The 14,981-nt window shown below is 40.0% G+C and overlaps 2 long non-coding RNA genes across 2 annotated transcripts; both read left to right on the plus strand.

Annotated features, from left to right (window-relative positions):
• The first annotated feature begins 1,367 nt into the window (after positions 1-1,367).
• Positions 1,368-5,115, plus strand: LOC145428782 (uncharacterized). The gene is made up of 3 exons (XR_013909105.1): positions 1,368-1,547; positions 4,378-4,517; positions 4,936-5,115. It is a non-coding gene; the product is annotated as an uncharacterized LOC145428782 (long non-coding RNA).
• A 1,161-nt stretch (positions 5,116-6,276) lies between these two features.
• On the plus strand, positions 6,277-13,784 carry LOC145428832 (uncharacterized). The gene is made up of 5 exons (XR_013909158.1): positions 6,277-6,473; positions 7,904-8,016; positions 8,219-8,267; positions 12,387-12,435; positions 12,539-13,784. It is a non-coding gene; the product is annotated as an uncharacterized LOC145428832 (long non-coding RNA).
• Positions 13,785-14,981: the final 1,197 nt, after the last annotated feature.

Consider the following 14,981-nt stretch of genomic DNA (forward strand, 5'->3'; position numbering starts at 1 on the left):
CAAAAACTTTCTCACATGCTACAAATTAGAAACAAATTTTCGACAGAATTGACCCTGGGATCCAATTAAACCTTTAATATTCCCAGTAATTACACGAGACTAAGGATTCCAGGTCTACGGAAGAGCTTTTTGATTAATCAGTGGATCAATCCAGTAATTAATCACCTCATTAATTACATCAGGTGCTGATTTCGATCGGGTTGAAAGTCAAACCAAAGAGATAATAGGTGATATATACCCTGACTGCTGAGTTAGAGAAGCTCAACAGTCAGTTTTATGGGTCAGAGTTTGCATTATGAAACCCCCAGATATGTACAGTAGATTAGGCTGATCATATTCACTTCACTGTTGTGAAAAGGAAACACAATATTCTCATGTGCAGAGAGCCCACATGCTGACATGACCTTTAAACGTGTACTTAAAATGCAGCTTTTTGTAGTTTTCTCCAGTGAGTTATGAGACAACATATAAAACATCCAGGGTACGAGTAAGTGTCCCTGTTACTTTACATCATAGACATAAAGTTGGTTGAGTGTTTCTGTTAAAACTACGATCCCATGATGTTGATGGTCAGCGTTATATAAAAACATTGTTCTGCACAAATATTACATTTTGGCATTAGATTGTGAACTGCTGAGGGTAAATTGATTGATCTGGAGGATTTTGGTTGTGGTTTTTAACAGAGCCTGAAGGTGTTTTCCAGTCCTGAAAATTTTATGTGGCTACAGTAACTCCTGTGCTTAAGAATTTATGAAAGCTCAGAAATTATGGAAAAAAATCAGCTCTTGGTGCATGCTCAAAAATCCGGGTATGGAAATCCCAGAAAATTGATATTCTTCTTCTTCTTTAGTCAGTTGAAGAAGAAATTTCTTTAAATATCACTGAAGTTATTGCACAAAAGCACCAGCTGACTCTGTGGACATCAGGTGGAAGACAGCCATGGATTTATTTATGTTTTAATTGAACGAGCCTAGCGTCTTTTTCATTGGTTTTTTTTTTGGTACTGTTTACAAGTGTATAATAAGGAGTGAGCATTCTTCCTGAAACTGGAAAACCATAAGATTCCTAAGCTCCTTATCTGTCATGCATGGGTGGCAGGAAAAATACTTTTACTGGTGGCATATCTCTGGCAGCATGAACGCTTCATAACTGTGGAGCGTTCATCAGATAGCGAGGGTAAAACTGATGAAAGCCCTGTGAGATAACATCCTGTCCCATGTTGATAGTACACATTTCACCTCTCTTTCTCTGTCTCACCCTAACCACATGCAACACTTGATAACACTGGGGCTGTGTCAGTGTACTACTCCTGCCCCCCCCCTCTTCGTGAAGACCTCATTGTTTACGCAGAGAGCCAAACAGTGGTTCATTCCCCCCGGGCTGCACTCATTGCTTGTGTAAGTGATATGGTTGTTGGATACTAATTGCATTAGCCCAGCGGGTTATTGAAGTTTTGCTCCACAACTTGTGGTCAGCACAGAAAAGATGACCTCAGTCACCAACCCAATCAGTAGGTTGAGCATCAGTGAGCGCACGCATGCAGGGCGGTGAGTTGTGAGACACGGCATGGTTCCCATTAGTGTCAGCCACACGGGGAAATATGGAGGTTATTTAGCTTCAACAAGGAACGAGAGCCAGAATCTTAACATTGAACTGTTGTGGTTAAGAGGCCCCCTGCTCTGCAGGCTCTGCCTATTTTAGAAATGCAGCTTTGATGGTGGCTTGTATTAAATTTGCAGTTTTTGTAGACACTTGTTATCATTTCATAAAAACGGCCAAAGGAGAAAGTTTTTTTCTGCTCTTTAGTGATATACCTCACATGTACAAGCCGTGACAGCAGGGTCAGTATTGTTCGGCATGCACCTCGTGAGTCCGTAGGTATTATTTTTGTATTGTTGCAACAACTATGTTTTTTTTCTAGTGAGTATTTAAATGACTGACAGATTTTATGAGCTTAATGGTGTTGCTACCACTGACAAAGATAGGTGTTGGCCTTTAACAGGGCCTTGTGGGTCATGCCCATGTTCTACAATCGTTTTAGTTCCTAATGTGTCTTTAACTTCCTGTAAAAACAGAATTGCAGTGCCACGTGTTTAACTACCTACTCACACTCATGACAAATGTGTGTATGCACTTGTGGCTCATTTCTATGGTTTTGTAACCACAGTGGCAGGTTTACATACATCAGTCAACTGTAAGTGAACCACGCTGCAGCTTGGAGCCTGGTGAATTAAGAATGTGATACTAAAAACTGCAGAAAAACTCAGGTACCTGGATTGGCCACTTGGCTGGCCCCAAAAGAAAATCAGTCCCTGCAGACTACAGTTACTCTCAACTGCTTCCTGAAGTCCCAAGGGGTTGCTACAGTGGATGAATCAGCATGTTTTATTTGGCACAGGTTTTACACTGGATGTCCTTTCTAACACATCCCCCCATTTATACAGGTTTGGGACCGGCACCAGGAATTCATAAGCTTGTGACCCCCCTGAGGCTTAGTTTGTGTTTCCTCCTGGAATCCACCAGGGATCCTTCACATGTTAAAACTGCTCACATCCAAACAATAAAAAACATCCTTACAGCATGATAAAATAATATTTGGAGGCTTAAAGGCAATCTTCAGCTACCAACAACTTTAAAAGTTGAATGTTTTATTGCCATGTTGTCTTCAGTATCCCTGTTTCCACTGACTCGCTTGCACAAATGTGCTTGAGTGATGACTGAATTAATTCAGCTCAATCACAGTAAATTCACATATTTTATTTCTTTGACTGCAGAAAAAGTCCTACTGTGTCTTTCTGCGAGCTGTGGACTGTGTGTGTGATGTACTTTTAGCTGGCGTACAAACAGCTTTTTGAAGACGTTAATGGTTTGACTGCTCCTTGGCATCGTGGTCGGCGTGCTCCCATGACTATTTAAATTTTGCTTCCTAAGTAACTTTTAAGCTACTGGTTTCACCAAAGCAAAATACAATGAACACCAGGATGTGATCAGAGTCTGGTAGGATGTCTGTGATTAATTTTAATAATAACATTGGTGAGCAGCTAATTAAATTCTATGACTGCACATGGAGGGAGCTGATTAAGAGGGGTACTCAGAGGGCATGGAAATGACAGCAGGTCATTATTTAAGCCTTGGGCAGTCTGTCTGGATATTTTTAAATGTGTGACTTTGAAATCACGAGGGAATGTACACAAACACCACATGAGCAGATAGCACAGATATTTAACATCCTTCTCAACCACACCTCTTCAAATTTCCATTAAACATGGGTCAAACTTCAGAAAAGCATTTTTCGTGCAAGTGCAACTTAGTGATGTCCAGTCAGTCTTAATGGACTGACACACTGTGTCAGTAATGATTGGCAGATAGATTTTACTGGAGGGGATATAATATTTACCTTCAGTGGACTTGCTGCAGAACAGCCTGAAGAGAGAAGAATCGCAGTGCTGAGGCAATTCCAATTTGTCGTGCGAGTGTCGCTCGTTGGTCACAGAGAGTTAATGAGGCGAGGCCCTGAGCTCTAAGTCATCCTGCCACTGCCGCTGATCCCAGCCCTGATTACTGTAATGAAATGGTCAGGAGATTATTAACCAAACGCTACCATACATCCACATAAGCACACACACAAAACACAGATTGAATCTCAGATACACACAAACAAGACAAACACATACAATGTAACAGAAAAAAAGTCACACAGAAGAAATGGAAAAATACATAACACAAAAATAAGAGATTACACAATATTACTGGATTGTACCAAACACTCTTCTAGATTGATAGACTAGCAGGAGTGAATGCACGACTCTAAAAAATGTTTTTTCCCGGGCTGCAGGAAGATGCTCGAGCGCTGCTGTGCACAGGACTTCCCACTGCAAGCGGGATTTGTTTTGACTCCCATGGTGCCACAGTTTCTGAGCTGCTAGCACAACAGGTTACTAAAATGTGTTCCAGTAAATGGAGTATTTCTGGTTTCATGTGACTTTTGTTCCCAAAGCAAGGTACAGCGTGAAATTGGGTAGTGTGAACCTAAAAGAAGCAAACAAATAAAAAAGAAAAGTGCATAAAATCAAATCTATTTAAACGGGTTTCTTCCTGATATGCTTGGCAGTACTTGTCACTGGATATGTTGAAATTAAAATTGCTCTTATAGAGCAGCACTAGGGTTGATGAAATTCTGTTGATCAAAGAGGGAAAACTGAATTCTTCCACATTTCTCATCTTTTTGCACCAATAACAAACAAAGAAGGAGACTTGGAACAAACATGTCTGACATGCCCCTCATGGGTTCTGTGCTTAAACTAGCCACAGATACCAACATGAGGTAAATCCCCCAAATAACCTGCTTGCCTTCAGTCTTTAATTTCTTTCCAACAGGTGCATTTTAATTGTTCTCCTGCTCTTCCCACCCGATCGTATCCTCGGCTGGACACACAAAGCTGCAGACTGAAATTCATGACGGCAACATCATCACAGAAAGAGCCGTTGATTTGTTTATTGTGAACAGCAAAAGGAAGGTAATAAAAGAAAAGTGCACATGCAACCAAGAATTTAACATTACAGTGTGCCTGTTTGCTGTGTGGGCAGTCTTAGATGCTGCATGCAGACACAGTTAACCTGTGCAGATTAATTTGGCTTTTTTCCATCTTTTTATTTTCCTCGTTTCATTTTATTGTTCTGTACAGATGAAAACTGTTATGCATCCTCTGCTTTAGAAATTAAAGTGTTTTTATTTTATTTTGTTAAAAAAATAAAGTAAGAAAATGGAGTGAACAGTCATATGACAGTCACAACAGGTCAGATATGTGCAGATATAATGTGATCAGCTTTCATCTCGGGTGGTAAAAATGCAAATATCTCTCCCTCTTTGGTTTTAATGAGTTGTCATTTCCAATAATGTTATCTTTCATTCACCTGTCTCTTTCTCATGCTTAGCGCCACTTAATGTGTGCTGGATGGAATATCACACACACACACAAACTGTGAAACACACACCGTGAAACAGGGAGCGGAGGAGATGCTGGTCAGACCAAGAACAAAACCTACAGGGTGCCACAGTGGTAGTGGTGGTAGGAGAAACTCTGTTTCCCTAAACAAATAAACATGTAAAAAATACATGATTTGTTTTTTTGTTTGTGTTTCTTAGATCAAATTTGATTGAGATGCATTTTTGGCCAAACACTGTTTCTCTCTTTTGGTGCACAGAAACGCATCGCACCCTTTTACAACTGAATCCATCATGCTAGTGAGAGGACAAAAAAAAATTGTGCTGTAACGGGAAATATAAGCTGAGTTAGAGCACAAGCTTTGGGGTCAAAACAGACATTGCTGTAGATTTTGGGCAGACGCAAAGTGACGCAAAGTCACAAGGTTATTGTTTTGCTGTCCTACATTGGGCTTTGTCACTGCTTTGACACTTCAGAGCGCAAACAAGCGAACAAAATAATTTTATATGTAGTTGTCTCTCTCCTGACAACATGAAACCTTATTTTTAACCTCTGCTGTTACACTTCTATGACATATTCTCCTCCGAGGGAAAGAAATCGGCCAGTGTACAGCGCAGACCATTCCTCCGTCTGCCGCCATGCTGCTCCCACAGAGAGCAGAGGTATTTTTCACTGAATTATCTCCCCTAATGACCAGGGGATTCTAATTAAAGGCATGATTAGGGATCGCTCTTAAGCACCTTATTGGAAATTAAGTACAATCCATTTTGCCTGACAGCAAGTTTCTAGAGATACACTTTTGCTGATCACTAGGTGAACAGCATGGAGAAGATGCAAAGTCTTGTGTTTTCTTCTTCTTCTTTTGTTTACGCCGCACAACAGGCCAGGCATTTGGCCAGTTTTTACCCACAGAAATATCTATTTTTTATGATACATGGCAATGCTTTATCCCCTTCCCTCAGAACTATTGAATGGAATATTATACCATTTTTACTCTCCATTTTCTTAATTTTTCCTTTCCTCCTTAGGAGTAAGGTTAATGCTTCGTGTCTCATCAGGTTATTTCACAAGTGAGACCCTTGGGGGCACGAGGCATGATGAGAGCAGTCTTTTTTTTATAAGATGCAAGCTGAAGGTGTTCACTTCAGCAACTTCTTTAAATTTTAGAATATTTATGCAGTGAATGATTCCGAAAAAGCATCTAAATGTGCTTTATAAATACATATAAAAGGTAAGAGCCTTTCAGTCGATTGGAGGTCTAGGTTCAGCAACATCACGTGTCGAAAACAGAGGTCAGCTGACTCCTCTTCCATCAATCAATATTTTCTTCCCTGATGACGTGCATATTCCAAGATGGCAATGTCAGGATTCATCAGGCTCACATTGTGAAAAAGACGTTCAGGAGGCATGAGACATCATTTTCAGACATGGATTGGTCGCCACGTAGTTCAAACCTTTACCCCGTTGAGAAACTTTGGAATGTGCTGGAGAGGGCTGACTATCTCATCATTAATGCAACACTGAATGGTAATAAATACTGTGGCATTGCATGTTTCTTTATTTAACAAATAAATCTGACACGATTGCCTCATTGCCCTATTTTTGTATATTTCCCTTTGATGACATGAAGCTAGGTGAGCTGACTTGATACCAGTTTTATGTTCTGAGTAAGTCCTGAGTGACTTTTAGGAGCAGGTAATAACAACCTGCATTCTTGAATGATTTCAGTTTGTCCTTTGTCAGGAAAAAGTAATAAAACTGCATTCATTTTACAGTCTTATTGGACTGGTTCTACCTACTTTACATACTGTACACACGCATACACTGTGAACTGATCCTCCAGCGACAGTATTATCTACATACACACAAAAACTATTCTATTACAGTATATTGATTTGCTCCATGCAGCAATAACAACTGTGCAATATTGATCCCACATAATTCAGCTACACATTTGAAATGCATTAGCTGGGTTATAGCAAGACTTAGAACTCAGTGTTTCCAAATAGGTGAGTTTCATATCTATAGCGCTATATGTGCTTATTATGGTAACATTTATACAAATTGTACAAATTTTTACTCTACATAGACTTTGAACTGCAAAGAATTTATGCTGTAAATGTGTTACTATTGCAGTACAACTTCATGGGCAAAGAAAATAAATGAGCCTATATCCCATTTATGAATAGTAAAAGCTGGAGGCTATTTGTCATCAGAATAGAAGTTTTTTTGCAAAAAAAAAAACACCCAATAATTTGATTTTTAGTTAAGATAAAATGTGTGTGGCAATTGTTTTGTCAAAACACGAGGATCAATACTCTTGAGTATTAAAGATGCATGCTTTGCAATTTCTGTATCCCTCTCTTTGACAAAGTTTCTTGAAAAGGTCATTTCTATCCTGTTAGAAATGAAAATCCTTTAGGAGAAGATACTCTACCCTTTTGTAACCTTTACACAAGAAATCCCATTGGGTTGACTCATTGTGCAGTGGAGAGGCTCATAAATCTATATCCTATGGAATGGATGCCTCTAATCAATGGCTTTTGGTGCTTGTCTTGTCTAATCACCGAGTCACACCAATTGATTGTGATGGCTGGGTCAGAACTAGTGAAGCAATTACCAATCACGTTGCATACAGCCTACAGGCTGTGGGTGCATGTGCATATGTTTCATTATGTACTTTGTTGTACCTGCACTGCTGACTGTATGTCTTAATTGAGCTGCCGTGGGAGTAAATGGATTGTAGAACTGAAGTTTTGAAGAGCGTGTACGAACTTGCAAGTTGGTGACAGGAAGGGTCAAATGTTCCCTGAGGGCCGCGGGCACTCCTGACCCCCCCGAAACACCAATTTAACCATCATTTAGTTTATGTGTGGCATGGCGTGGGCTGTTGCCATGTCTGAAGGCAGTAGATGTGTTCAGGTGACATCTTAACTAACTCTGTTTCTATCAATTAGAGTGAAGAGGTGAGACACTGCAGCACCAAGGGAAGGCCAGAAGTGAGAGAAGGACAAAAAGAAAAACAACAAAGGAATTAAGCGGCAAGGCACAGCGGAGCCGAGAAAGAGATGTAAGATCAGTGAAGCTCTTTGGTAACCCCAGCTCAGCTACTGTTACTTCAGTGACTCAGTAAGATGCTGGAAAGGAAGTGCATGTTAAAATAATCACTTAGAAGTTAATTAACTTATGTTTTTAATTCAATAATTTTTCAGTGATCACTTACGACTGACTTGCACATGCTTTTCTTCTTCTTCTTCTTCTTCTTCTGTCAGACCTTTAGGTGTCACCACAACAGATCATCTGCATGTCATATTGAACAGGGTAATTCAAATTCAAATTTTATTTGTCACACACACACAACCATACACAGTATGACATGAGGTGAAATGCTTGTAGCCGTGCAATGCCCGACCATTAAATGACGAAAAAAGTTTTACAGTATTTACAATTTACAGGTTACTACAAAATTTACAAATTAACTTAGGAATTTACAGTAAAAATGTGCAAATAGCAGAAAGAGATTATAAAGATTATAAATTATAGGAAGTGTGTGGTGGTGCGTGTGGTGATGTGATGTGTGTGAGAGTCCAGTCCTACACCTGGTTCAGGGCCCATATAGCCTGGGGGAAGAAGCTCCTCCTCATTCTCTCTGTTTTGGCCTTAAGGGAGCGGAAGCGCTTCCCAGACCTCAACAGTGAGAAGAGTCCATTGTTGGGATGGGAGAGGTCCATCATAATCTTCCTAGCTTTGGACTTGCACCGCTTGGTGTAGATGGACAGCAGGTCAGGGAGCTCTGATTAAATGATGCGTTCGGCTGAGCGCACCACTCTTTGCAGATCTCGTCTGTCCTGCTTGGTGCTGTTCCCAAACCAGGTGCAGATGTTTGCCGTCAGGACGCTCTCGATGGTGCAGGAGTAAAAGTTCTTGAGCACCTTCAGTGGCAGATGGAAGTCTCTAAGTCTTCTGAGGAAGAAGAGACGCTGACGGGCTTTCTTAACCAGGGTGTTGATGTGACAGGACCATGACAGGTCCTGAGTGATGTGGACACCCAAGTATCGGAAACAGACTAGTAGACTAGTACGATGCATTTCCATCACACTACTCTACAGTGATTCCATTAGTTAAATGTGCAACGGGGTCATGTTGAGACACGGTCAACTCAAAAGTTCGTAAATTGGATATTTTTCTTTTGTAGAAATTATATTTTACAATTCACAAAAATATTTAATTGTATTTTAAACTTTTTCATTTCTAAACTTCTCGATCAACATAAAAAACCCCGATCTGTCTTCATTAGTTTGCTATGAATTTTTAGCTTGAAGACGTCAAACTGCATTCGTTTTTTTTTAATGTTTGTGTTTCAAAGATAGATAAATACTCGCTTGTAGCAGATTTGCAACAAATGTTTACAAGAAACCATCGATGGCTCACAATCCACACACAGGCTAAAGACTGCGTGGAAAATGTGCCTGCATCACAAAGGGTCGCCACAGCAGGTAGTTTGGCATGTTGTGATTTGGCTGATCGTTACATCAGATGCCCTTCCTGATGCAACTCCAAAGGGATTTGGGTCTCCTCCCAGGATCAAACCAGCGAGTTTTCAGTTTTTAGGCAAATGTGTAAATTACAACAGTGTGGAGTCACAAAATTTGCCAGTATGCCTAACGGAACAAATTTCACCGGCTGACTGGGCAGGTAAAATAATCCATGTTTATTTGTGGTTTATGCATGAGGCACTCAGATAGAAAATGGAACTACATTTTTCTATCATAGTTTTAAGAAATATTTGCAGACAATGAAACTGAGATAAACATCCAAGATGTTTTTGATAGTGTCATCTCTTGCATAGTTTTCTCAGGATTCTCAGTCTGCATTGGAAGGTTCTTCCTGGGCTGCGTCACTTCTGCTGTGGCTGATTTGAACACGAGTGCTTGCTGTATTTGAATGAATCTGCAGAAATGAAAGACATCACATACAGTAGATGTGTTCCCTATAGATGTTTAATCATGTGCACAAGGCATCTGTGCAAAATTGTCCTAAACCTCAAGATTGAAACAACAAGTTATCTTCTTTCACCTTCCTTTTCATTTTGCTCCAGTAACAGGAGCGCTATAGCATCTTTTGTTAAGTCAGTCCTAACTGCCGTTCAGCAAACAAATATGCTTGCATGCAAAAGAGGAAAATAAGATTAATAAATGAAATAACATATGAATAAACAGACAAACACTGTTTATAATATAAAAGTTGACATCTTAATACATACTGGCCAGTTAATGGGTGTTCCATCACAATCAGCCTCAGATAGAGATATAGTGGGCTTCTTGTACATCAGACAGTGCCTCATCAATCTTAGCAGCACTGTCCCCACAACAAAAAGAAGAGGAAAGCAAATTGCTGTATTTAATTAATGCACTGCCTTCTTTGTTACACTGCTGCTCAGCATCTTTCAGTTCACAGTAGGAGAGACGGAGCACGGGAAACTCTGCACACACAGAGAACGCAAAAGAGAGAGTGAGAGGTAAAAAGATGGAGCTGGAAAAAGGGGGTAGAGGAGAGTGAAAGAGAGAGAGGGTCTAAAAAATGAATGGCCGAGCAGAACAGGCTGCATCCATCGGCAAACTTTATAATGAATGTCTAAGTTTGGCAAGCATGATGGATGAGTCGGGAATAGTGTTTGTCACAAATGCAATCTTCTTTGAATCGCTCTGCTGTTTCCTAGTTCAGAGCAAGGGCCCGTGCGCGATGCTGAACCAGCTAGAGCGTTGCCCTAATCTTGTCATTAACGTTTAATGATCTGACAATTAACTCAATCACTACACACCACATATGTATAACAAATTTCTCATATCAGTGTGTGTAAATGTTAATCTCATTAGACTTGTTTACAGTAACATATTGGACAATTAAAGCAAAGCCTTTGCATATTCAATTACCTTTGACTGATGTTTTATAACTGGGGAGCTAAAAAAGTGCAAAGCTTATATGATGGTCATCTTCTGCTTAACCATAAAGCTCGGCTGATCTTGCTACGGTTTATGTAGCAACCAGATCAGTTGGGCAAATAATAATAATTATAATAAAGAAAAAATTGATAAAAATACATTTCCTGTTAAGACTAGGATATCAGATATTTATCACATATACTGAATTATGAAAGAAGTGTGAGTTTGTCATTCTTCTTAGTAAAACCAAGTTTAACTTAGTGTTTTTTTATTGCATGCTTGCTTTTTTGGATTTGACTTGGAGAAAAGTGCAATTCTCAATTTTGCTGATTTTGAAATCAGTTGTTCATGATCATGATTTAGTCTTCCAAGTAAATGATCATACTGATCATTTGTTCCTCTCACGTGAAAAGACCCATGTAAGAATTTTCTTAACAGCAAGGGACAAGGGAACTTTGAGTCTTTTACTTGAACTCGTCAACTTACCATAGTTGAAAGAAAAGTGATATTTCCAGGGTAGAAGCAGAAAGAGCATCAGCAAGTCTGCAGTACAAAAAACAGCAGGCATCAGATGCAGCACGCATTATTAAGTCAGAAACAGCATGAAAAGATGGGCTAGGGTGGAGGTGTGTTGCAATTGCAAAGCAGCTTAAATAAAGTGCTCAATATTAGATTTCCAGTTGGATGTGTACCTGAACTAATGCTACAATCGATTTCTCACTTGGTATTTGGTTACTTACAGGCACCAAACAGCAAGTGAGCACAGTTAGAAAAACATGAAAGCTTAGGTTAAAGTACAGCTAAAATACACTTATTCATACTAGCACTAGAAATTTACATTTTTGTCCTAACAGCTTATGGGGTCAAAACCATGGTGAGTCCAGGCAAAGACACCTAATCTTGGATCTAGTTGTGGAGTTTGACTCTCCACACTTTTGCTCCTGACTTGGACTTAATTGAGCTAGTTTTAACCTTTAAATGCTGAGCTCTTCTGAACTTGAATTGCCAAAGCATTTCAAAAGTACATTTTTCCTTCATTTGTGAATAATGTGAAAAAACAAAAAGATTTCACTTTTTGCATAAGAGGTGATGCCAAGCATTTGTGTTGGCCAACATGCATTTTTATAAAAACTGCCTGCAGTCACAGCATCGGTCTCCAGGCTAGATGAGTACCGTCTCGCTCAGCCTGCTCAGTTAAAGGACGAACAGCAGGGTCCGTTTCTCAGAGGTGTGGGTGGCCGGCTGCTTGCCCACCCATCAATATCATGCAAGTATGTTGCTGTGACCTGCCATCCGTGTCCCTTCAGCTTAGATCAATAACATGAACAGATTGTACACCCTTCCCCCAACCACCCTTTCCTCATCTCCACCCTCTGTGGGATTAGTGTGTGTCTTTTCAACATCATTATCATATATCCCCCTTTTGAAAGGGCAGTGTCAGCTAGACCGCTGAAACACTAAATTTAGTTGACAAGATATGCTCTGTGGGATTTAACAGGATACGTGGGAGTTTGGTGTAACTGATCCAGCACTTAATCAATTTAAATGTGAGTTTTCATTGTTAATTTTCTAATTAAATTCATAGTTTATGCATACAGTGTGATCTGTTAACAGATTTTGCTTGCTCTTGTCGTTTCATGGTACGCACAGCAGCACTACAGAAACTGTGTAAACAATAAAAAACAGAACAGCAGTGAACGGAAAGAAACAGCAGCAGAGCATCGCTCACACACATTGGGTCAAAAACAACCAAAGAAGATGGGCCACACACAGCAGGTCTCGGTGGAAAAGAGGACACGTGGGATGAAGGGGGAAGAGAAAAAGAGGAAGGAGAGGTGTTCACCTTGAGAGTGCTCATCCATTACAGAAAGGCTGAGGCCCGCTCTGTCACACTGTCACAGGGATGCCACCTCTACACCACCCGAAAGGTCACCTAGCACTTCACTGTACTGCTTCAAACACAAACACACACACACACACACACACCATTTGTGCATTTACACAAATGCAGATAGACACACTCCCATCTGTCGCCCCGCTGCTGACAAGTTACTGCTGCAGCCGCACAGACGCAAATAGGCACTGATATGCAGACACCTAGGGTACGTGTGAGAGGAAGATAATGTTTCACCTCTTGCTTTTAAACAAAAGCGTAATCATAATATTTTAACTCACCTATGCATGACTCTGTTTTATATGTGCTACTTTATTTACAGTAAATCAAAACTGGCGATGAAAGGCGTTGCCTCGCACAAAGCCCTCTCCTCGGCAGGGAACGATGAGCTCATATAACGATACCTCTACATTCGAAATCACACCTTTATAAAAGATAAGGCTTTTGTGCGGATCCAAATTGTACCAGATTTTACACAGTGACCTTCAATATCGCTCTCATACTGGAGTAAACAACAGAGAAAAAAGCACAAGGTTGGCAGTGGGATTGAATAAATTAGCAGGAACAATGGCACCGCTCCACAATATTATACGCCATGTCACCACAATACATACCCTACAATAGAACTTTTCCTAATGTGTTCAGTCCTTTTGATTTTAGATTTATGTCCAGACTTAATGTACTTGACGCACACTCTGTGGGCTGCATCTTCTGTAAAGACTAAGTGCAAGTGGGGTAAATCTGACAACAATCACAGGACAATAACTAGCTTTCAGAGTGAAATGATATAAGAGAATATATTTTAAAAAAGCGTGGCTGGAGGACAGCAGTATTATACGTTAATTTTTATTTTATACAGCAAAATGTCTGAGGCTATTGTTCACACAGCCATCTAGTAACCGTACTGATCAAAAAGGACAACATGCTATAATCATATCATTCTATTTGAAAAATAAAGGTTACAATTCTTTTCAACAGCATGAACGTCATCCCAAAGAATATTTACATATACCCTGAAACAACAAAAACAACAATTTAACAGCAAAACTAAGGACTCAGTTACATAAGCCTAGGGAAACAGATATTAGCGAGGTCGTGGAAATGCTAAGGTCACTTACTTAGAAGATGCCGACTTATCTGCAAACACACACCAACTACTTGCGGAGTAGTACTGAAACTGTGAAAAGTTCGACGAACTGGAAACGGAGTCTGTCTTCAAAATAAAAGTTGGAAAAGCGAACTTTCCAAGTGTCCCCTTTGGACTTTTTTTTTTCAAGTTTCACAAGACCGGTGTCACCACCAAAGATGGGCAATTTGCTAGAGACCAAGGCTATCACAAGGAGATCTTTTTTTAATTGTAGCACTGTCTTTGCAACCAAATTTCACCCACTGACAATCAAAATATTCCATCAATCATTTACCAGCCAGTGGGGGGAATACACAGTTTTCCATGACCATAGGTTGCCAAGGGGTCTCCAAGAAGTATCTAGGCCTGCATGACTAAGATAGATATGTTTCACATGTGATAGCTTAATGCTACTCTGGTATCTAGCTGTGGTAATCTGCCTGCTCCTTCCTCATTAACCAGGAAAAGTGTGTGACTTCAGCACTACTGAAAAAAGACAGACTTTAGCTTGATCATTTTCACTTTTATAAGGTTCATCAGATGCTTACAGTTAACATGTTTACCTGTATAGACAACACAACCGTCAACAAAACGCCAGATGTTAACCAAAGTGTCTGCAGCACATCTCTGTGTTCCTTTAAGCTTTAATATAATGTGTGAATACAGATTGTGAACGAGGTGACGAACTAACGCAAAAAGAGCCTAAAAAAAACTCAGTGAGGTGTTGGACCATTATTAGCTGAAAAAGCAACTAATCACCATGCATGGTAGCTGCCTTTTTCTGTTAATGTGGCAAAAATTATGAACTTTGTCCACTTTGGTAAAAAGTAACGTATATGCAGACTTTTGGTCATTAAACAGTGCGAGTGTGATCTTTATCTTTGTTCTCCTCCATGTGTATATTAAACCTCTTCTGGCAGCAGCTCCTCCCCCACAAGGCGGTGTACTGTGTCATCATGTTGAGGTGCGTCGTATTCAAAAAAGGAAAAAAAAGGGAGATGAAATTAAATTCATTTTTGACTCTAAGATACACATGTGGTCGAGGCATTAGATATTTGATTACCATCGTTCTT

Source organism: Astatotilapia calliptera, chromosome 5, assembly GCF_964374335.1.
Source record: "Astatotilapia calliptera chromosome 5, fAstCal68.1, whole genome shotgun sequence".
NCBI classification, from domain to species: Eukaryota; Metazoa; Chordata; class Actinopteri; order Cichliformes; family Cichlidae; genus Astatotilapia; species Astatotilapia calliptera.